The sequence below is a fragment of the Panthera leo genome, chromosome F3, assembly GCF_018350215.1.
Source record: "Panthera leo isolate Ple1 chromosome F3, P.leo_Ple1_pat1.1, whole genome shotgun sequence".
Taxonomy (NCBI): Eukaryota; Metazoa; Chordata; class Mammalia; order Carnivora; family Felidae; genus Panthera; species Panthera leo.
Window position 1 is genome coordinate 16,196,456 of NC_056696.1, and position 24,571 is coordinate 16,221,026.

The 24,571-nt window shown below is 40.8% G+C and overlaps 1 protein-coding gene and 1 long non-coding RNA gene across 3 annotated transcripts in view; both read left to right on the forward strand.

Moving 5' to 3' along the window:
* Positions 1-23,583, forward strand: part of LOC122212075 — a 30,825-nt gene extending 7,242 nt beyond the window's left edge. For both annotated transcript variants that reach the window (XR_006198966.1, XR_006198967.1), the window contains exon 3: positions 23,408-23,583. This is a non-coding gene — a long non-coding RNA (uncharacterized LOC122212075). The remainder of the gene's footprint in view (positions 1-23,407) is intronic.
* Positions 23,584-24,265: 682 nt separating this feature from the next.
* Positions 24,266-24,571, forward strand: part of KLHL20 (kelch like family member 20) — a 63,457-nt gene continuing 63,151 nt past the window's right edge. The window contains exon 1 of the mRNA XM_042924691.1: positions 24,266-24,352. The gene's annotated coding sequence lies outside the window, so the exon portion shown is untranslated. The remainder of the gene's footprint in view (positions 24,353-24,571) is intronic.

Sequence of the window (24,571 nt, forward strand, 5' to 3'; positions counted from 1 at the left end):
CCATACTGTCTTGATGACTATAGCTTTGTTATACAGCTTAAAGTCCAGAATTGTATTGTCTCCAGCTTTGTGTTTTTTTCTTTTTCTTTTTTTTTTCCTTTTTTTAACGTTCATTTATTTTTGAGAAAGAGAGAGACCACACCAGCAGGAGACAGACAGAAAGAGAGGGAGATACAGAATTTGAAGCAGGCTCCAGGCTCTGAGCTGTCAGCACAGAGCCCCAGGTGGGGCTTGAACCCACGGACTTCGAGATCATGACCTGAGCCAAAGTTGGACGCTCAACTGACTGAATCACCCAGGTGCCCCTTGGTTTTCCTTTTCAACATTACTTTGGCTATTCGGGGTCTTTTCTGGTTCCATACAAATTTCAAGATCATTTGTTTCAGCTCTGTGATAAGAATTGCACCGAATGTGTAGATTGCTTTGGGTAATGTAGACATTTTAACAATATTTATTCTTCCGATCTGTGAACATGGAATGTTTTTCCATTTCTTTGTGTTCTTCTTCAATTTCTTTCATAAGCTTTCTATAGTTTCCAGCATACAGATCTTTTACCTCTTTGGTTAGGTTTATTCCTAGGTATTTTATGGGTTTTGGTGGAATTGTAAATGGGATGGATTCCTTGATGTCTCTTTCTGTTGCTTCATTATTGGTATGTAGAAATGCAACCAATTTCTGTACATCAATTTTATATCCTGCCACTTTGCTGAATTCACGTATCAGTTCTCACAATTTTTGGTAGAGTCTTTTGGGTTTTCCATGTAGAGTATCATGACATCTGTGAAGAGTGAAAGTTTGACTTCCTCTTTGCCAGTTTGTTTTCTGTTTCTTTTTGGTGTCTGAGTGCTGAAGCTAGGACTTCCAGTACTGTGTTGAACAACAGTGGTGAAAGTGAACATCCCTGTCATTGAACTTTTTAATCTCTTATTCTACTGCTTTCCATGGCAATTCTGGCATCTTTCCTTCATTTAGTATGGACCATCACTTTTTATGCTTATGAAGCCAGTCTACAGCATATTTGCACCATCTCCTGAGATCCTTGCCAGGTTATTAAATACTGTATCCCAGAAGAGTGCTTCAAAATTAATTAAATTCCCTTATTCAACTTTGTATTCTGTTTCTCTAGATCTAGTGCCCTCAGAATTTAGTCTCATGTATACTAACCCAGACCCTGAGCTCCTGGGATATAGTTCCTTTTACTCCATCATCATGTGGATTCTCCTAGGATTCTGAGCTCCTTGGGGTAGACATAGTCCTTTTCCTGCATTATCAGACTACCATATCCCTAGCCAGGTTATTTGGTGACTTAATTCTACTTACTAGTCTAGTGGTAAGCCTAGACAAGGGAGAATAGGGCTGATCCTGAAAGGGTTCATGTTGTCCTACAGCAAGGAAGGAGTACTAGTCCAAGGGAGGAGGCGGCCACTTCTTTGGCACAAAGGATTCAGGGATCTTTGCAAATTAAATATTTTAGGGTGCATGAACCCAGATGTCTTCATCTCATATGTCAATCTCCCACTCTTTCCCAACTAGCACCCTGTCCTTAGTATAGCAGACTTACTGATATTGAGAGTTCAGTCTTCTTTAAGGCTCTGCTACTCTTCCGATCAAGTCCTAGAACTGGTCCTGAGCTTTTTCTGTCCTCCATTTGTAGAACATGAGAACCTCTATATTTGTTACCTGGGAAATGCTTTGGCTTTCATGCATAGTTTTTAATAGCCAGTTAATACTCTGTATTTTATTAGATAGGATCAAATGAACTTAGCAATAATAGCCCACTCACATTTCTTCTGTATATTTCTGACACCTGATACATTGCACCCATAGAATGCTTCCCCCCCCCCCCTAAAATACACAGTTTGCTGATAGTGTAAGTTTTAACAATTGCATTACAGTTGTGTCCGGGACTGTTTATACTCTTTCTACCACCAAAAATGATATATCCTATCTGCTAGCCTGGCAACAGATGATCCAACACCAAAAATCCTGTCATCCTGACTACTGCTTAAATCACTCCTGGCATACCTAGCACCAGTGGTCATTATTAGGCTACTCTGGAAGCATATTCTGAGATGGAGTTTGGCATGAAGGAAATTTATTACAGACTGCTTTTGGGATCAAGACCGGAAAGAAAGGTAAGGAAACAGGTCAGAGAGAGAATTTGGGCTACAGTGCAGTCTCAACAGAGGCCTGTGCAGACCCTCTGGGGAGCTCTGGAGTTGGGATGACTTGTTCCAAGATGGGGCAAGGGAGATGTGCTTTCGTACCCCTGTATCAACCAGTCATTGGCTAAGGCTATCACAGGATGACAGTGAGACCTTGGGCAGGCAGCTCTCTTCTACTGGAGTGCTTCCCAGAAAAGGCTGACAGCTGAGATCTGTCAACAGCACTTCTAGTGACTGATGGATTACATCCCTCATTTCTGAAGGATGTTTGGCTGGCATGTTACAGGATTCACAATATGCCACCAATTTGGCATGTAATTCCACTCATTTCTTTTTCAATATTCAGGCACTGATTTTTTTTTTTTTCTTTTTGGGGCACCTGGGTGGCTCAGTTGGTTAAGTGTCTGACTCTCGATTTCAGCTCAGGTCATTGAGCCTCGCATCAGGCTCAGCGCTGATAGCACAGAGCCTGCTTGAGATTCTCTCTCTCTTTCTCTCTCTCTCCCCCTCTCTCTCTTTGACCCTCCCCTGCTCACTCGCTCTGTCTCTCAGAATAAATAAACTTTAAAAAATTACTGAATTATTTGCTTTTCAGGTGTCAAGTTGGGTTAAGTTCTTTATAGATTTTGGATACTAGCCCTTTATCCAATATGTCATTTGTAAATATCTTTTCCCATTCCATCGGTTGCCTTTTAGTTTTGTTGATTGTTTCCTTTGCAGTGCAGAAGCTTTTTATCTTGATGAGGTCCCAGTAGTGCTGATTCATAGGGGCACATGTACGCCAATGTTTATAGCAGCGCTTTCAACAATAGCCAAACCATGGAAAGAGCCATAGTGTCCATATACTGATTAATGGATAAAAAAAAGATGTTTTACACACACACACACATGCACACACACAATATGGAATATTACTCAGCCATCAAAAAGAATGAAATCTTGCCATTTGCAATGATGTAGATGGAGCTAGAATTTATTATGCTAAGCGAAATAAGAGAACGACAAATACCATATGATTTCACCCATATGTGTAATTTAGGAAACACAGAGAAGGGCACCTGGGTGGCTCAGTCAGTTAAGTGTCTGACTTCAGCTCAGGTCATGATCTCATGGTTTGTGAGTTTAAGCTCCACGTCAGTATCTGTGCTGACAGCTTAGAGCCTGGAGCCTGCTTCAAATTCTTTGTGTGTGTCTCTCTCTGCCCCTCTCCCACTCAGATTCTGTCTCTCTCTCTCAAAGATAAGTAAACATTAAAAGAGAGAGAGGGCAGCAATAGAGAACAAACTGAAGGCTTATGGAGGGAGGTGGGTGGGAGATGAGCAAAATGGGTGATGTATATTAAGGACGGTACTTGTTATGATGAGCACTGGGTGTTATATGTAAGTGATAAATCACTAAGTTCTACTCCTGAAGCCAGTGTTACACTATATATTAGCTAACTAGAATTTAAATAAAAATTTGGAAAAATAGGGGCACCTGGGTGGCTCAGTCGATTGAATGCCTTGATTTTGGTTCAGGACATGATTTCATGGTTCGTGGGTTCAGACCCCTTATTGGGCTCTGCACTAACAGCGTGGATCCTGCTTGGGATTCTCTCTCTCTCTCTCTCTCTCTCTCTCTCTCTCACTCTCTCTCTCTGCCCCTCCTCCCTCTTTCTCTCTCTCTCTCAAAATAAAAAAAAACTTTAAACATTTTTTGGAAAAAAATATATCTGTTACAGTTAGCCTTCCCCTTTGCTGCTTCTATTTTTAGGCTGTTTCTGGGTATTTTCATTTGTTCTTCCATATGAGCTTTATAATCAATTTATCTAGCTGTCAAAACTCTGATGTTGATTTACTTGGATTGCACTAAATGTATAAATTAATTTATGGAGCACTTGTTACCTTTGTAAAATTGAGTCCTCTTATCCAATGACATGGACTGTCTTTCTATCTGCTCAGGCCTACTTTTGTTTCTTTCAGGAGTATCTTACAGTTTTCCTCATACAGGTTTCATACAACTAATAACTCTTGACTGAGAGTTGTAAAGAATTCAGATTCCATCTTATAGATGAGAAAACTGAGGACCAGAATGACCAAGTGATTGCTTGAGACCACAGAGTTAGCACTGGGACTAGCACTCTCCCATCATAGTGCTCTCCGCTATACCACCCTATCATCCTATGGATGCATTTAGGGAACTAGAAAAATGCCCTGTTGTCTGATTCGTGTTTACTCCTCCTGCTCTGTTCTTGAATTTTCCAAAACAACTTCCCAATTCACCAGATTTGTCTCATGCTACTCTCTCAAGTGCACTCCTGCCAAGCTACCCTTGCCCTTCTGACTTTAGTGTCTTTGCCTACAACATACCTCCCTCCCTTCTAACTCTGCCACGTAGTAACCCCCATCATCCTTCATGTCCCAGCCTAAGTGGCACTCCCTCAGGGAAGTCTTTATTGCTACATAAAAAGATATCCCCCCCAAAACAAACATGTATTATCTCACAACTTTTGCACGTCAGGAATCCAGGCATGGCTTATCTGGATGCTTCTGCCTCAAGGTCTCATGAAGTTGCTGTCAAGCTATAGGCAAAGTCTACAATCTCATCTGAAGGCTCAATCGGGAAAGGATTTGCTTCCAAGCTCACTCATGTTGCTGATGGCAAGATTCAGTTCTTTACGGGCTGTTGGATTGAGGGCTTCAGTTACTTGCTTGTCCTGAGGGAAGTCGGCTGCCATATTATGAGGTGTCGTATGGGGAGGTTCTCATGGCAAGGAACTGATAGAGACTTCTGGCCAACAGGCAGCAAGAGAGGTGAAATTTACATCAGTACCCACAGTCCTTTTGTAAACTAATCTTGGAAGCAACATTTCATCACTTTTACCATGTTCTATTTGTTATTTGCTAGGTGCAGCCTACACTCAAACAAGGAAATTTCACAAAGACATGAATACCATGAGACAGAGAACGTTAGGGGTTATTATAGACTGAATTGTGTTTCCCACTCCCACCCCCAGTTCATAGGTTGAAACTCTAAATCTCATTGTGACTATATTTGGAGATAGGGCCTATGAGGAGGTAATTCAAATTAAATGAGATAATAAGGATAGGGCCCAAATCTGACAGAATTCTTGTTCTTTCTTATAAGAAAAGACTCCGGGGGTGCTTGGGTGGCTCAGTCAGTTGAGCATCTGACTCTTGATATTGGCTCAGGTCATGATCCCAGCATCAGGTCATGATCCCAGCATCATGGGATCGAGCCCTACATTGGGATCCACACTAAGCATGGAGCCTGCTTGGGATTCTCTTCTCCCTCTGCCCCTTTCCTCTGCTTAAGCTCACACACTCTCTCTCACTAGCTCTCTCTCCCTCCCTCTAAAAAAGAGAAAGAAAAAGAAAAGACTCCAGAGAGGAGCTCTCTCCCTCTTTCTTCCTTCTCCCCTTACCTTCTCACCACCCCCATTCTTTCTCTCTCTCTCTCTCTCTCTCTCTCTCTCCCTCTCTCTCTCCCTCTCTCTTTCTCTCTCTCTCTGCCTTTTGAGGACACAGTGAGAAGGCAGACATCTACAAGCCAGGAAGAAAACTATCACCAGAAACCAAATTAGCTGACACCTTGATCTTGGACTTCCCAGCCTCCAGAACTGTAAGAAATACATTTCTGTTGTTTAAGCCACTAGTCTGTAGTACTTTGTTATGGCAGCCTGAACTAAGGGGCCATCTCAGAGGCTACCCGTACATCTCCCCATACCCTCTAGACCAGATCTGGGCTCCCTACTACATAGCTTCTTTAGCATGCTACAGGTCTCTTTCAGAAAACTATCCCAACAGTAATTAAACTTCTGCAGTTTGTGGTTTAGTTTTAGAATGTCTGTCTCCTCAAGAATGCAATTTCCATAAAACAAGTAAACACGTGGGTCTTGTTTACTGCTGAATCTCCGGCCCATGCACGGTATTTTATACATGGCAAACAATGTATAATTTCTAACTGAAAGACTGTCAGGTAAACCCAGCAACCCCTGATGAGCTGTTTTGGCTGTTGCTACTGCCTCATACCCAAACCAGATAAAATCTATTTTAGGGATACTTTCAACTAGAAATGCAGGCTCCCTGTGGTCATAGTTTCACTGAGGGTGACAAAAATCCCCCCCTTGTTGAAAATTCCAGGTTTATTGCATTCATATTTCTAGATGGAGTTCTCTAGGCCTTGACATATATAGAAAGGGTTGATTTACACTGACTTGCTCCACTTTGAAAAGAAATAAAGTTAGCAGAAGGACAAACCAGATTGCCATGGGTCGGAGAATGAATCACAGCTTTATAAAATTATGAGGGACTGCTCTTATCCCAAGTAAGAGTTTGAAAATTCAGTCAGTGCTTAGCAGCATTCCCTAACATTTTTATACCTTCCTCAATATCATTTTCTCATGTTACGGAATAAGCTAAGGATCACCTTTGAAGCTATGTTTTACAACAGGCAATTTCTAGAAGAGAAACCTGAATTCCAGCTACACGTATGAAAAGATGCCTTGACAGCACCAGTAATCAGATAAAAGCACATCTAAACCACAGTGAACTACCGTTTTGTACCCATCAGATTGGCAAAACAAATTTAAAGTTGGGAAACACCAAGTATAATGATAATGTAGACTAACAAGAACCCTCATAAACTGCTGGTGGGAGAGACAGCATAGCCCTGTGGCTGAAAGCAGATTCTAGAGCCATTTTGCTTGGTCTCAAGTCCTGGCTCTGCCTCTTTGGCTTAGCCTGACTGTGGGCTTGCTGGAAGCCGAGCTGTCCCAGCCTGAGTGGCAGGGCCCGGGCTGTGGACGGATTGGTGACTGCAGGGCGGCCCGCCAACAGTGAAGCTTCTGGGACTCCCGCTTTTAGGTAATTTGGCCATAAAAGTACCTGGGGTATTGTCTGTTGGGGAATTGCCCTCGGCAGGCCCCCTGGGAAAATAACCATTGGGGAAAAAATAAGGTTCCGCAAGAAATTGTGTGGCCTTATGTTTAGCCCTTGCCATTCCCTGTGGAGACTCCTCTACTTGCAGGAAGGATAGCCTCATGCATTTGCCAGCAAGGGTGGCCAACGAAGGAGAGACATGGATCTGAAGGCCCCACTTCGGTAACTAAGGAGTGTATCTATGGACACAGGTCACTCTGACCCCTAGGCCCACTTGGCCCCCAGGAGGCATTCCAGATGATGATTGAACCTAGTCGTTTAAAGTACAGAATGGCTCATTGGTTCCTAGGTGCATTGTCTCTCTGAGAATGTATAAGGCGTGGGTTTCTAAGGCCCTCTTGGCCCCCTTCCTGGCACCTTGGACCCAGACGAACACTTTTGTTCTTCAAAACCACGAATGGTTCAGGGAAACAACTAAGAGGTCATGTCCCTGTAACTATTCCACTTGAGGTGTTGAGAGATAAATGACCTTTCGTGAAAACAGCAAAACAAATACTTTATAAATTATAGATAAACATAGATACATAATAAAAACAATAAAGGAAATTAATCAATAAGCAAAAGGCAGGAGGGAACGTTATGACAAAACAATCATGTTATTCCTTATTGGGTGATCATACAAAGGAACAATTTTAGAATTGGGTAATGTTAGAAAAACATAGATGACGCATGTTGCAAGGAAATCACTAGTATATATAATGCCACATTTACCGCAATAAATCGGCCAGTTCAACACACTGCTGTTGTCTCTGTCCATTTGTATTTTAGTTCTAGCTTTTTATTTTAGTTTTTTATTTTCCAGTGTTTTATTTTAGTTTTATTTTATTTTCACCGACACCGTTCTTCCTTTGGGAACCCCTGGTTGCTGGAGCTGGTCTCTGGCATGGGCTTAGTTAACATCTTGGTACGATTTGTAAAATTGAGATGATGAGGGGCGCCTGGGTGGCTCAGTCGGTTAAGCGGTTGACTTCGGCTCAGGTCATGGTCTCGCGGTCCGTGAGTTCGAACCCCACGTTGGACTCTGTGCTGACAGCTCAGAGCCTGGAGCCTGTTTCAGATTCTATGTCTCCCTCTCTCTGACCCTCCCCTGTTCATGCTCTGTCTCTCTCTGTCTCAAAAATAAATAAACGTTAAAAAAAAATTGAGATGATGATAATAATAGAATAATAGCTCCTACCCTAAGAGGACTAGTGTCAATATAATGAGTTAATATAAGAAAAACAGAACAATGCCTGGCGTATAGTTCATGTTATATAAGTATTTGCTAGTAGCAGCGGCAGCAGCAGGAATGGTTGTAAAACAGCACAACCACTTTAGAGAGCACTTGGGCTAGTGCTGTAAAGTTGAAGATACACATAGCATACAAGTCAGCAAGTTTACTCATACTTCTTATCCTAGAGAAACTCATACATGTGTACACAAGGGAGCATGTGCAAGAATTCACATTGTAGCATTGTAATGGGGAAAACTGAAAATAGTCAAAATATCCATCTAAAAGATAATAGGTTTTTTTTTTTTTTAAATCTGTGGTATATTCATGCAGTGGAATACCAGCAGTGAAAATAAATAAGAGTGCTGTATCTTAAGCTTTAACATGCATTGTAATCCTGGAGAACTTGTTAAGACACAGGTTACCAGGCCTCATCCCCAGAGTTTCTGATTCAGGACGTCAGTGATAGGGCTCAAGAATTTGAATTTCCTGAGGTGCCTGGGTGGCTCAGTTGGTTAAGCAGCCAACTTCTGATTTCAGCTCAGGTCAGGATCTCGCACTTCGTAAGTTCGAGGCCTGCATTGAGCTCCGTACTGACAGTGTGGAGCCTGCTTGGGATTCTCTCTCTCTCTCATTCTCTCTCTGCCCTTCCCCTGCTCTCTCTCTCTTTCTCAAAATAAATAAATAAACGTAAAAAAAATTACATTTCCTAAGTAATGCTGATACTACTGGTCTAGGACCACACTTTATGAATTACTAAATTGGACCTTCATTGATTAGCATGGATAAATCTTAACAAACAGAATGTCCAGTAATAAAAGCAAGTTGCAGAACACATACACTTTGATAGCATTTATGTAAAGTTTAAAACCATACACGCACACACTGCATATTGCATATATAGTCACAATAAATACAAAGAAAATGCGTAGGAATGGTAAGGCAATAACTAACTTTGAAATGATATTTACTTTGTGATGAGAGGAGATAAGACATCAAAGAAGGGTATATAGGATGTTTCAATTGTATTTATGACATTTTATTTCTTGAATTCAATGGTGGGTATAGTGTGTTTATTATAATATTCTCTATACATTTTTATATTTAAAGTGAGTTTCCTGGGGGTGCCTGGCTGGTTCAGTCAGTAAAGCATGTGACTCTAGAGCTCAGGGTTGTGAGTTCAAGCCCCACGTTGGGTATAGAGCTTACTTAATAAAAAAAAATTTTAAATAATAAAGTGAGTTTCTTGTAGGCAAGATACAGTGGAATCTTTTTTTTTAATCCAATCTGATCATCTCTAACTTTTAATTGGAGTGTTTAGTCTATTTATATTTACTGTGATTATTGATATGGTGTGGTTTTTACTCCACCATCTTGCTATTTGTTTTTTAATTGTCCCATTTATTCTTCATTTCTCTTTTTCCTTTTTTGTTTTACCTTTTGGATAGATTTAGTATATTATATTTTTCATTTTATCTTTTTTTGCCATATTAGTTATATCATTTTGTTTTGTTGGGGTCTTTTGTGGTTGTTTTATGGTTTATAGTATACATCTTTACTAGAGTCCACTGTGAAATAAAAGTAAAGCCCTTTCATGTCTATATGAGAACCTTACAGGCAGGTAGTCTCCCCTTTGTCTTGCCTGCTGCTCCCTTGCAGTGTATTCAGTAGACTTCTAATCCTTTGTTCTGCTTTGGCTGAATTCTTTCACTGCCTGTGCCACTGGCCTCCACCCAATCAGGCCACCCCGCATTTGGTGGCCCTCATGGGGAACCTCTGCTGCCTCAGGACTTTCCTCAGATTCTCCAGGGAATTTCTTGGGACTTTCCCTTGATAGACCAACTCTAATACTCCTAGGGGAACTGACAACCTCTGGCCAAAGTCATTCTCCAGTGAGGATCTGAAGCCCCAAGGGGAACCAGCCAAACTACCCTTGCCTGAAAGGGTGAAGGATTTCCCCTCTTGCCCTTTGGAAGGATCCTTCTCTCCCTCTCCTTTCTCTATTCAGCCCTTTGGCAGTTAACCCTTGTACTCCTCAGATAACTGAAGGTCTATGGCCAGGGCAGCTCCATGGTCTGAAGGTCTGACAGAGAACAGGTCAGCCTATGCCTGTTGAGCCTGCCTCCTCTCCCACTCTGTCCTTCTGAGGTCTCCATTTCTAACATGGGGCACAACAGGCAGCAGAAGCTTGACTAGGGCAAATCCACATACCTTATGGACTTGGTTGGGACCCTTTCCTGATGCTGGCTGGCTCTCAGCCAGCTTCTTTTGTCCCCACCCCCACCCCCCACCCCCATCTTTTTCTTTGTTCCCACGGATCCAGTCGCCATCTTGATCTACAGGCAAAATACATTCCTACACATCTGAGTGAATCCAATAATTCCATATACAATGGTGATTCAACAAGGATTCCAGCCCATACCATCAGAGGATCCCCTCCCACTAAATCCCATGGATCTGGCCACCAAGGAGTTTCATTCAAATCACCTATCCGCCCATTAATATAATACCATGCTCTGGTGTATAACTGCACAGAACCCCTGATGGACTGACAAGTTTAGGTAGGGACAGCATTCCCTCCCATCCAGCATGAAGCAGCTACTGGAGACAAGACTTCCACCCAAATGCCAAAGGTCTGTCATTGTCGATCTGTCAGGGGAAGATGTAGAAGCTGCTTTTAGGAAACAGGTTTGGGCAATGGAAACCTTAGTAAGGTAAAAGGGCCCACAGTGACCACTGGACTGAATGCAAACAGGCTCATTGGGTGACACACCTCAAAATATCCATAAGCTCTAGCTGGGCCTACTTACCACTGGGCAGTTACCAAAACAGGGAAATTCCATGTATTCCCATACCACCTCACTTCCCCCGCTTAGCTATAGCCCCCACCACTGCCTCCTGCAGACAGTTGTTGGCCTGCCTGCTGGTTCCTTGCAATGTATTCGATAAACTCCTATCTCCTTAAAAAAAAGAAAGGAAGGGAGGAAGGAAGAAAGGAAGGAAAAGGAAGAAAGAAAAAAGAAAGAAAGAAAGAAAGAAAGAAAGAAAGAAAGAAAGAAAGAAAGAAAAGGGAAAAAGAAATTACAACAGTATACTTCCATTTTCCCCCTCCTGGCCTTTATGCTATTTTTGTCATTCATTTCACTTCTGCATGTATTATAACCCAACCAAACATTGTTATTATTTTTTCTTTAAACAGTCATTAATCTCAAAAGAGATTAAATATGAGAAAATATTCTTTTATATTTACTCACATATTTACCATATCTGGTAGTTTTTGTTCCTTTATGTAGGTCCAGATTTCCACAGGGCACCATTTTCTTTCTGTATGTAAGATTTTCTCTGGGGCATCTGGTTGGCTAGTAGGTTAAGCATCCAACTCTTGATTTCGGCTCATGTTATGATCCACACTGGGTGTTGAGCCTGCTTAAGATTCTCTCTCTCCCCCTCTGCCCCTTCCCTGCTTGTGCTTTTTCTCTTAAAATAAAATAAAATAAAATAAAATAATAAAACAAAAAGATTTCCTTTAACATTTCTTGTAGTATAAATCTGTTAGTGATGAGTTCCTGCAGCTTTTGTGTGTCTCAGAAAAATCTTTATTTTGCCTTTGGTTTTTGAAATATATTTTTGCTAGTTATAGAATTCTAAGCAGACGGGTTTTTTTCTTCAATACTTTAAAGATATTTTGCCTGTCTTCTGGCTTACATGGTTTCCTATGAAAAAAAATCTGTTGTGATTCTTATTTTTGTTCCTTTGTATATAATGTGCTTCTTTTTTCTGTCTACTTTTAAGATTTCTTCTTTATTACTGGCTTTAAGCAATTTGATGCATTGGTGTTGTTTTCTTCACATATCTTGTATTCAGAGTTTATTGAGCTTTCTGGATCTGTGGAGTTACAGTTTTCATCAAATTTTGAAACGTCTCAATCAGTGTCTCTTCAAATATTTTTTATGCTGCCCCATGCCTACATCTTTTTCCAGGAACTCTAGTTACACATATATTAGGCCACTTTAAATTATTCCACCACTCTTGATGCTTTGTTCATTTTCTTTAGTCTCTTTCTCTCTGTGTTTCATTTTGGATGGTTTCTATTGCTGTATCTTCAGGTTCACTAATCTTTGTTCCTGCAATGTCTAATTTGTTTTTAGTCTCATCCAGTGCCTCTTGCATCTCATACATTTGTGTTTTCATTTCTGGAATTTTGAGTCTTTCTTCATATCCCCTGTGTAGACTACATTTGCCCCACTACTAAAAAAAAAAGTTAAAAAAATTTTCCAATCTTTCCTCTACCTCCTTGAACATATGGAATATAGATTTCATAACTCTTTTAGTATCCTTGTCTCCTAATTTTATCACCTGCGTCATTTCTGTGCCTGTTTCCGTTGATTAATGTTTCTCCTGAGTATGAGCCATATTTTCCTGCTTCTTTGAGTGCTTTGTAATTCTTAATTGGGCACCAAACATTGTGACTTTTACTTTGTTCCGTGTCATATAGCTTTTTTTTTTTTTTTAATTTCTATAAATATTCCTAAACTCTGTTCTGGATTGCAGTTAAATTACTTGGAAACAATTTGATCCTTTCAAGGTTTACGTTTAAGTCTTGTTACATAGTATCAGAGCAGCCTTTAATCTAAAGCTAAAGTTTCCCCACTACTAACACCAATACTCTCCTAAGTACTTTACCCATCTTGTGAACTATGAGAATTTTTCACTTTGGTGTGTGAGAATAATCCCATTATGTGCATTCCACAGATTGTTTCTTCTAATCCTTCCAGATAATATTTTCCCTGGCCTTAGATACTTTCTTCACATGCAGATGCTGATCAGCACTCAGATTAAGACTCAAGGGGGGTACAACCTTAAACTTACACAATGTTATATGTCAATTATATCTCAGTACAGCTGGGAAAAGATTCCAGAGGAATCCTCTGAAGCTCTCTGGAACTCAGTGTAGCTCTTTCCTGTTTGGTACTCTGGGCTGCAAACTCAAGCTGCCATAGTCTTCCCAGACTCCTAACTTCATCTCATCAATTTAAGGCTTTCAGGCTCCACCTCGGTTGTCCTTCCCTGCTCTGTGGCAAAATCTCCATGCAATAACCTGGGGCAATAGTAGGATTCACCTTGTTTGTACCATCTCTCTAAGGGCTCACTGTTCTTTGCTGCCTGAGAGCTTGTCTCTTGTATTTTTCCAGTTTTTAGTTGTTCGTAGTGGGAAGGGAAGTTTTGTTCCTGTTACTCTCTTTTTAATACACATTTTTATATCTTAATTATTTCATAGAAAATTATTCAAGATGACTTCTTCTGTGACCTGAGTCATTGAGTTTTCCATTGAATTTTTCACTTAAAAATTCAGGTAATTGTATTTATTGAGCATCTATGATGTGCCAGAGACTTCTTAAGTACTTTACATGTATTACAACCTTTATTCTTCAAGACAGGAAATAAGATAGCAAGAATATTTCTCACATGTAATTGTCCCTTATACTTTATAAAGAACATCCATATTTTCCTTTTTTCTAATTTTCAAAAGCTTTGAATTTGGGATCAACTGTCAAACCTAAACTGAACTATAATGTCTCCATTTATATAGAGCCTTCCCATAAAATATATAATGAAATCTGAACTTCTTACAGTACCCTACAAGACAATATATGACCTTGCTCTTGTCTGTTTCTCTTATTTCATGTCTGATACCATTTATAGCCACACTGGCCTTCTTTTTTTTTTTTTTAATTTTTTTTCAATGTTTATTTATTTTTGAGAGAGACAGAGACAGAATGTGAGTGGGTTAGGGGCAGAGAGAGAGGAAGACACAGAAGCAGAAGCAGGCTCCAGGCTCTGAGCTGTCAGCACAGAGCCCAACGTGGGGCTTGAACTCACGAGCTGTGAGATCATGACCTGAGCTGAAGTCAGTCACCCAACCAACTGAGCCACCCAGGCACCCCCCACACTGGCCTTCTTTATGTTCCTTGAACAAGACAAATATACTTGTGCCTCAGGTCCTTCCCCTTCCTATTCCTTCGACCTGAAACACTCTTCTCCCTGCCTTCCACCTGGATTGCTTCTCTCTCATCTTTCTGATCTCAACCCACCTCTCCAAAGTACTTCCTTCATCATGCAATTTAAAGTAGCCTAGAGGCGCCTGTGTAGCTTAGTCAGTTAAGGGTCGGACTTCCACTCAGGTCAGGATCTCGCAGTTTGTGAGTTCAAGCCCTGTATTGGGCTCTGTACTGATAGCTCAGAGCCTGGAGCCTGCTATGGATTCGGTATCTCCCTCTGTCTCTGCCCCTCTCCTCCTCGCAATCTGTCTGTTTCTCTCTCAAAAATAAATAAACATTAAAAAAAAATTTAAGTAGCCTCTAGGGGTGCCTGGGTGGCTCACTTGGTTAAGCGTCTGACTTCAGGCAGAGCTAAGATGGTGGAGAAGTAGGGGGACCCTACTTCCTCATCCCTCAAACACAGCTGTATTGAGGTCAGATCGCTTGGAACACCCAGGAAATCTATCTGCAGAGCGGTAGAAGGATCTCTATAGTTGGAGGCAGACAGCTTGGCAGGATCGAGGTGCATGTATGTGAATTGGGGGAGATAAAATGGCATAGGTACAGAGGGGAGGGAACCCTTTCTGTGCAGAGACAAAAGGGAGAGAGAGAGGGGGCTTCTAAAAGTCGGTATCAAGTTAGCACAAGAGGAAAACCTCTCCAGACCATGGACTGGGGAAGGAGAAATACAGAGAGTGCCAGTTTATAGTTTGCAAACAGTCGTAGGAGCTGAAATTCAGCGATTTCAAACGTGCATGACTTTCTCCAGAGCAAAGCTGGGAGCTGTGTGTGTGCTCCTGGGGAGGATGAGCCAGCCCCAGAGCACATATCACGGTGTAGCGATCTCAGGGGCGCAAGGGGAGAGAAAGATCCCTTCCCTCAAGTACTGTGGGAAGAGGGTTTATTGCCTCCCCAAGGACAAAAGACTCTGCAGGTGCCAGCCAAAAGTTCTTTTACCAGCAGGGCAGAGTGGCTCTACATCAGAACAGGGTCCGTGTGGTGCAGGGTCCTTTAAGACATCGGGGTTTGAATCCCAGCAGACACCTAGGCAGCTGGGGAGACTGGAGCAGGGCAAGCTGACTGCCCTTGCTATTCTGAGGGCTGCCTGAACAGCGTGGTTTGAGACACCCAGTCAGGGGAGAGACTGGGATGTGGCCATTTCTTCTCCCCTTCACCGACATGGTAGGACTTCAGGGAGCAGTGCAGTGGCCTCCAAGGGGAGATGACCCACTTACACAAAGCCTTGCCCCTTGGTGCCTGGTAACTGCTTACCTACTGGAGTAAAACTGACTGACCCAACACAACCAGCCTCTCCTCCAGACCAACACAGCCACCCTCCCAGGGACCAACAGACCACTATTTTGGGTCCCCCCCACCTTTTACTTTTCTTTCTACCATCTTTTTTTTTTTTTTTTTTTTTGGAATCAAGCTCATAGTTTCTGATTTGATTTTGGTCAATTCTTATTGTGTGTGTGTGTGTGTGTGTGTGTGTGTGTGTTTCATCATACATTTAAAAAAATTTTTTTAAACATTTATTTATTTTTGAGAGAAAGAGACAGAGCATGAGAGGGAGAGGGACAGAGAGAGAGGAAGACACAGAATCTGAACCAGGCTCTAGGCTCTGAGCTGTCAGCAGAGAGCCCAATGTGGGATTCGAACTCATGAGCAGTAAAATCATGACCTGAGCTGAAGTCAGACACTTAACCAACTGAGCCATGCAGGCACCCCTAATCAGGTATTTTTATTCTACTCTTTTAACACCTTTTCTATTTCTTCTTCCTCTTTATTTTCCTTTGTCTTTTTTGGATTTAGCCTTATAGTTTTTTGATTCTCTGTTTGGTCTTCTTTTCTCCCCTTTCATTTTTCTCTTTTTATGGGATCAGCCTTCCCCCCACTTTTCCCTTTATTTCCTGGGTTACTTCAACAAACAAATCAGAGCACACCTGGTTGAAGGTCCAAACACTCCACCACTAGAGGCAAGGAGGAACTTTGCAGAGGACCAACCAGTGGGATAGAGGAGCCAAAATGCAACAACACAGTGCATGCAACACACACCAACAACACTTCCTGAAGTGCCAGGCCCTGGATAGTGTATGGCCCTTTTTTAATATAATAGTACTCGCAGGTGCAGGACACATAACAAGCTTTTAAAACATGCCAGAGACAGAAACAGCCAAAATGACAAAATGGAGGAATTCTCCCCAAAAGAAAATTCAGGAAGAAATCACAGCCAGAGAATTGTGTGTAACAGATATAAGCAATATATCTGGACAAGAATTTAGAATAACAGTCATAAGACTTATAACTGGGCTCGAAAAAAAAAGCATAGAAAACACCAGAGAATCTCTTGCTGCAGAGATCAAAGACTTGAGAACTAGTCACAATGAGTTTTTAAAATGCTATAACTGAAATGCAAAATAGATACAGTGACAGCAAGGATGGAAAAAGCAGAGGGGAGAATAGGTGAAATAGAAGATAAAATTATGGAAAATAATGAAGCTGCAAAATAAGAGGGAAAGAAAATTACTAGATTATGAGGGAGAATTGGAGAACTGAGTAATTCCATGAAATGAAACAATATCCATGTCATAGGAGGTCCAAAAGAAGAAAAATGAAAGAAAGGGGCAGAAGGTTTATTGCAACAAATTATAGCTGAGAACTTCCTAATCTGGGGAAGGAAACAGGCATCCAAGTCCAAGAGGCACAAATAACTCCCTTTAAAATCAATAAAAACCAGTCAACACCACAACATATCATGGTGAAACTGACAAAATACGAAGATAAAGAGAGAATTCTGAAAGCAGCCAAGGACAAAAGGGTAGACACATAAGGTTAGTAACAGACCTGTCCACTGAAACTTGGCAGGCCAGAAGGGAGTAGCAGGAAATATTCTGTGTGCTAATAGGAAAAATATGCAGCCAAAAATCCTTTATTCAACAAGGGTGTCTTAAGAATAGAAGGAGAGAGAAAGATTTTCCCAGACAAACAAAAAGTAAAGAAGTTCATGACCACTAAACTAGCCCTGCAAGAGATCCTAAGGGGAGCTCCATGAGTGGAAAGCAGCAAAGACTACAAAGGACGATTGACATCACAAAAGTGAAATCTACAGATAACACAATGGCATCAAATTTATATCTTTCAATAATCACTCTGAATGTAAATGGACTAAATGCCCCAATCAAAAGACACAGAGTATGAGAATGGATAAAGAAACAAGATTCATCTATATACTGCCTACAAGCTACTCATTTTAGATCTGAGGACACCTGCAGATTGAAAGTGAGGGGATGGAGAACTATCTATCATGCTAATGGACATCAAAAAAAAAAAAAAAAAAGCCAGAGTAGCCATACTTATATCAGACAAACTAGATTTTAAAATAAACACTGTAACAAGAGATGAAGAAGGGCATTATGTCATAATTAAGGGGTCTATCCATTAAGAAGAGCTAACAATTGTAAATATTTATGCCCCCAACACACCCAAATATATAAATCTATTAATCACAAACATAAGCAAACTTTTGGATAATAATATCATAATTGTAGGAGACTTTAATACTCCACTTACAACAATGGACAAATCATCTAGGCAGGAAATCAGTAAGGAAACAGTGGCTCTGAATGACACATTGGGCCAGAAGGACTTAACAGATATATTCAGAACATTTCATCCTAATGCAGCAGAATACACATTCTTCTAGAGTGCACATAGAATGTTCTCCAAGATAGATCACATTTTGGGTCACAAGACAGCCCTCAACAGGTATAAAAAGATTGAGATCATACCATGTATATTTTCAGATAACAACACTATGAAGCTTGAAATCAACCACAAGAAAAAATTTAGAAAGCCCCCAAATATATGGAAGTTCAAGAACATCCTATGAAAGAATGAATGGGTTAGCCAGGAAATTAAAGAAGAAATTTAAAAATACATGGAAGCAAATGAAAATGAAAACATGACAGCCCAAACCCTTTGGGAGGCAGTCATAAGAGGAAAATACATTGCAATTTAGGCCTATCTCAAAAGCAACAAAAGTCCTAAATACACCACCTAACCTTACACCTAAAGGAGCTAGAAGAGGCACAGCAAATAAAGCCCAAAGCCAGAAGAAGAAGAAAAATAAAAAAGATTAGAGCAGAAATAAACAATATAGAATCAAAAACAAAAAACAGTAGAACAGATCAATGAAACTAAGAGCTGGTTTTTTGAAAGAATAAACAAAATTGATAAATCCCTAGCCAGACTTCTCAAAAATAAAAGAGGACCCATACAGATAAAACCATGAATGAAAGAGGAGAGATCACAACCAACACCACAGAAATACAAACAATTATAAGAGAATACTATGAAAAATTATATGCCAACAAACTGGACAATCTGGAAGAAATGAAAAAATTCCTAGACACTCATATCCTAGCAAAACTCAAACAGGAAGAAATAGAAAATTTGAACAGACCCATAACCAGCAAAGCAATTGAATCAGTTACCGAAAATCTCCCAACAAATAAGAGTCCTGGGCCAGATGGCTTCCCAGGGGAAATCTACCAGACATTTAAAGTAAAGTTAATACCTATTCTTCTCGAACTATTCCAAAAAATAGAAATGGAAGGAAAGCCTCCAAACTCATTCTGTGAGGCCAGCATTACCTTGATTCCAAATCCAGACAAAGTCCCCACTAAAAAGGAGAATTGCAAGCCAATATCTCTGATGAACTCAGATGCAAAAATTCTCAATAAGATGCTAGCAAATTGAATTCAACAGTATATTAAAAGAATTATTCACTATGATCAAGTGGGATTCACTCCTGGGCTGCAGGGCTGGTTTAGTACTTGCAAATCAATCAACATGGTACACCACATTAATAGAAGAAAGGATAAGAACCATATGATTCTTAGATGCAGAAAATGCATTTGACAAAAATGGCATCCTTTCTTGATAAAAACCCTCAAGAAAGCTGAGATAGTAGGAACATACCTTAACATCATAAAAGCCACACATCATGAAAGGCCCACAGCTAATATCATCGTTAGTGGGGGAAAACTGAGAGCTTCCCGCATAAGATTAGGAATGAGACAGGGGTGTCCATTCTCAGCACTGTTGTTCAACATAGTATTGGAAGTCCTAGCTTCAGCAATCAGACAACAAAATGAAATAAAAGGCCTCCAAATTGGCAAAGAAGTCAAACTTTCACTCTTTGCAGATGACATGATACTCTGCATGGAAAACCCGAAAGACACCACCAAAAAACTGCGAGAACTGATACATGAATTCAGCCGAGTCGCAAGATATAAAATCAACATATAGAAAGTGGCTGCATTTGTATACACCAATTATGAAGCAACAGAAAGAGATATCAAGGAATCGATACCATTTACAATTGCACCAAGAACCATAAAATACCTAGGAATAAACCTAACCAAAGAGGTAAAAGATCTGTACGCTGAAAAGTATAGAAAGCTTATGAAAGAAATTGAAGACACAAAGAAATGGAAAAACATTCCATGCTCATGGATTGGAAGAACAAATTATCATTAAAATGTTGATACTACCCAAAGTCATCTACACATTCAATGCCATCCCTATCAAAATACCACCAGCATTCTTCACAGAGCTAGAATAAACAATCCTGAAATTTGTATGGAACCATAAAAGACCCTGAATAGCCAAAGCAATCCTAGAAAAGAACACCCAAGCTGGAAGCATCACAATTCTGGACTTCAAGCTGTATTACAAAGCTGTAATCATCAAAACAATATGGTATTGGCACAAAAACAGACACACAGATCAATGGAACAGAATAGAGAACCCAGAAATGAACCCACAAATACATGGCCAACTAATCTTTGACAAAGCAGGAAAGAATATCCAGTGGGAAAAAGACAGTCTCTTTAGCAAATGGTGCTGGGAGAACTGGACAGCGACATGCAGAAGAATGAACCTGGAACCACTTTATTACATCATACACAAAAATAAAATCAAAATGAATAAAAGACCTAAATTTGAGACAGGAAACCATCAAAATCCTACAGAAGAAAACAGGCAACAACCTCTTTGACCTCGGCCACAGCAACTTCATACTTTACATGTCTCCAAAGGCAAAAGAAATAAAAGCAAAAATGAACTATTGGAACTTCATCAAGATAAAAAACTTCTGTACAGCAAAGGAAACAATCAACAAAACTAAAAGGGAACCAACAGAATGGGAGAAGATATATCAGACATATTGGATAAAGGATTAGTATCCAAAATCTATAAAGAACTTACCAAACTCAACACACAAAAACCAAATAATCCAGTAAAGAAATGGGCAGAAGACATGAATAGACACTTCTCCAAAGAAGACATCCAAATGGCAAGCATACATGAAAAGATGCTCCACATCATTCATCATCAGGGAAATACAAATCAAAACCACAATGAGATACCATCTCACACCTGTCAGAATGGCTGAAATTAACAACTCAGGAAACAGATGTTGGTGAGGATGTGGAGAAAGAGGAACCCTTTTGCACTGTTGGTGGGAATGCAAACTGGTGCAGCTGCTCTGGAAAACAATTTGGAGGTTCCTCAAAAAATTAAAAATAGAACTACCCTATGACCCAGCAATTGCACTACTGGGAATTTATCTAGAGGAGAAAAACTGCTGATTCAAAGGGGCACATGCACCCCACTGCTTATAGCAGTGCTATTGACAATAGCCAAATTATGGAAAGAGCCCAAATGTCCATCAATGATTGGATAAAGTAGATGTGAATGGATAAAGAAGATACACACACACACACACACACACACACAATGGAATACCACTTGCATATGTATATGTATACATATACATACAATGGAATACCACTCGGCAATGAAAAAGAATGAAATCTTGCCATTTGCAACAATGTGGGTGGAACTGGAGGGTATTACGCTAACTGAAATAAGTCAGAAATATATGATTTCACTCGTATGTGGGATTTGAGAAATTCAACAGACGAACATAGGGGAAGGGAAGGAAAAATACGATAAAAACCAAGAGGGAGGCAAACCTATAAGACTCTTAAATACAGAGAACAGAGTGAGGGTTGATGGGGGTGGGGGTGGAGGGGCGTGTTAAGTGGGTGACTGGCATTAAGGAGGGCACTTTTTGGAATAAGCACTCGACGTTATATGTAAGAGATGAATCACTGGGTTCTACTTCTGAAGCCAAGACGACACTGTATGTTAACTAACTTGAAAATAAATTAATAATAATTTTTAAAAAAGATCTGACTTTGGCTCAGGTCATCATCTCACCTTTCGTTAGTTCGAGCCCGGCATTAAGCTCTCTGCTATCAGTGCAGAGCCCACTTCCAAGCCTCTGTCTCCCTCTCTGTCTGCCTTTCCCCTGCTCGCGTGTGAGCATACTCTCTCTCACTGTCTCTCAAAAATAAATATTTAAAAATAACAACAACAGAAATAACGTAGCCTCTCCCCATGGATGAACCTTGAGGATTTTATGCTAAATGAAATAAGACCAAGAAAGACAAATACCATATGATTTCACTCATATGTAGAATCTAAAAAACAAAACAAATAAACAAAAAATAAGCAGAATCAGACGTATAAATACAGAGAACAAACTGATGGTTGCCAGAGGGAAGGAGCATGGGGAAATGGGTAAAATGGATGAAGAGGAGTTAGAGATACAGGCAACAATTCTGGAATGAATGTCATGGGAACAAAAGGTACAGCATAGGGAATATAGTCAATGATATTGTAATAGTGATGTAACAGGACAGATAATAGCTACACTTGTAGTAAGCATAGCATAATGTATAGAGATATTGAATTACTATGTTGTACACTGAAAAGTAATGTAACATTGTGTTACCTATTCTCAAATAAAAAATTTTTAATAAAAATAAATAAATAGGGGCGCCTGGGTGGCTCAGTTGGTTAAGCGTGGGACTTCAGCTCAGGTCATGATCTTGCAGTTCGTGGGTTCAAGCCCCGCGTGGGGCTCTGTGCTGACAGCTCAGAGCCTGGAGCTGCTTTGGATTCTGTATCTCCCTCTCTCTCTCTGCTCCTCCCCCACTCTCATTCTGTCTCTCTCTCTCAAAAATAAATAGTAAACATTAAAATTTTTTTAAATAAAAATAAAAAAATAAAGTAGCCTCTCCTTGCCTTAACTAATCACTCTCCCTAACATCACCCTGTTTATCTTCTTCCTTACTAGCATTTGCCACTGACTGGAATTATTTTGCTTATTTACTTGTTTATTGTCTATATCCTTTTACATGAATTAGTATGCTTCTGGCTGCAGGTATTAGAAACCCCCAACTCACTTTAAAATGTGAAATTTATTATCTTACATGACTAGAAGTCCAACAATAGGGCAGTCTCTGGGCAAGGAAGGATGAGTAGTTTAAAAATGACATTCAAGGACCCAAATTCTTTCAGCCTCTATGTTCTACCATCCTTACTCTCTAGCTTCACTCTCTTCTGGCTTCTCTCATGGTTGCAAAATGGTTGTAGTGGTGCCAGTTGTCACATCCAGACACAACAACGGCCAGAGAGAAAAGATGCTATCTCTTATTGCATCTCTTCTAAATTTACTAGGAAGTCCCCAGTCCCCATTAGATTCCCTCTGATTTCTCACTAGTCAGTATTGGGTCATTTGCTTGGAGATGATTTAGATCAACTACTCATAATGGAAAACAACCACCATAACCACAGAAATGATCACTAGAGCTTTAGGATGTTGTCTATCTCATTCATGATTGTATTTCCAAAGCCTAGTGCAGTACTTGGCATGCAACAAAATTGGCATCTGTTGAATACCTACTAAGTGCCAGACACACAACATGATCTTCATTATAATTTCTTTCTCAAAACAACTTTATACAAGAGGCATTATTATTCTTTTACACAAAGAAAACTAATGCTTAGGAGATTAAGAACTTTGACCAAGATCACAAAGTCAGTCACAGCACTAGGATTTCAAAATATGGGGGTCTGGATCTAAAGGTGACACGTTTCCCACTACAACCTAATTAACAGAAGGTATTCTTTCTCTTTCAGAAACAACTGGACAAATATGTCAATCCCATGGGAAGAACAGCTAAAGAAAATCTGGCTAAATTCATGCTTAGCCTACAAGATATCAGGAAAACAGCAACAGTCTTTCACTGATATTACTGAAACTGAGTCCCCGACCTTATCACTTGTATATTGTCTAAATGTGTAGTAAAAAATGAGATGGCTGTGTGGTCTGGTAAAATCGGGCAGAGTACAAATTGAAAAAGAATTTTTCACACAGAGGAAGTGTTTGAAATGTCTGCATAAAGTGTTTGGACAAACACTTTTTGTTTTTCTCCTGCTAATCTGTCCTTGGTGAAGTGTTTGGATAAAACTCTGGTATCTTGAAAGCTAAACTGTGGGAAATCTGGAAGGTCAGGTCTATTTCTGATTTGGCTGTGTATCCCCAGCAGCTTGCACATTGCAGGAGCCTAAGAGAGATATGTCAGCCCCGCCTACGCACGCGTCAATCATACACTCCACAATGAGGGGCAACATTGTGCCTATACGGTGCAATAGGAGACCTACAAGCTACGGATAAATAAAAACTCCTAGCTTTTTGTGACTACACCCATTTTTCTATTGCCTTCTGGTGGGGAAAACAAAGAAGAAAGAAGGAAACTTCGGTATTCAAATACTGTCAGATCAGCTGTGAACTTGCAAAGTGGTCATCCTCAGGATTGGAGGAAGCGGCTAAGAGGACAGGCAGTCTTTGAGGCGATCCGAATCTCCAGCAAAGGGCGCGGCTACTTCCTGAGCCGCGCCGGAACCTTTTGGCGGGCTGTATGAGTTCCAGAAGGAACGATTTAGGAGCAGGACCGCTTCCGCTGCTGAAGAGACGAGAGGGGTGGGGAGGAAATAGTTTGAGGATCTGATCCTGCCTGCGCTAGCGGCGGCAGTGGAGCAGGTAGAGAGGGGGCGGCGGCAGAGAAGAAAGTGACAGAGCCGGTGAGTTAGCCGCCTTAGAGCAGGAGACAGTGGACAGCGCCCAGAACTTGCTTTGCAAATCTGGTCCTAAGTTGCTGAGCTGCCGGGTGGGGTAGGGGGCCGTGCTTCGCCCGCCGCCTGTCAGTGGGCGCCGAAACGGGGCTTTTGGGGCGCTGGGGCTGGGCCTCGCGGGGCACCAGACTGCGCTCTAGCTGGCTGACACCCCTACCCGGGAGCCCT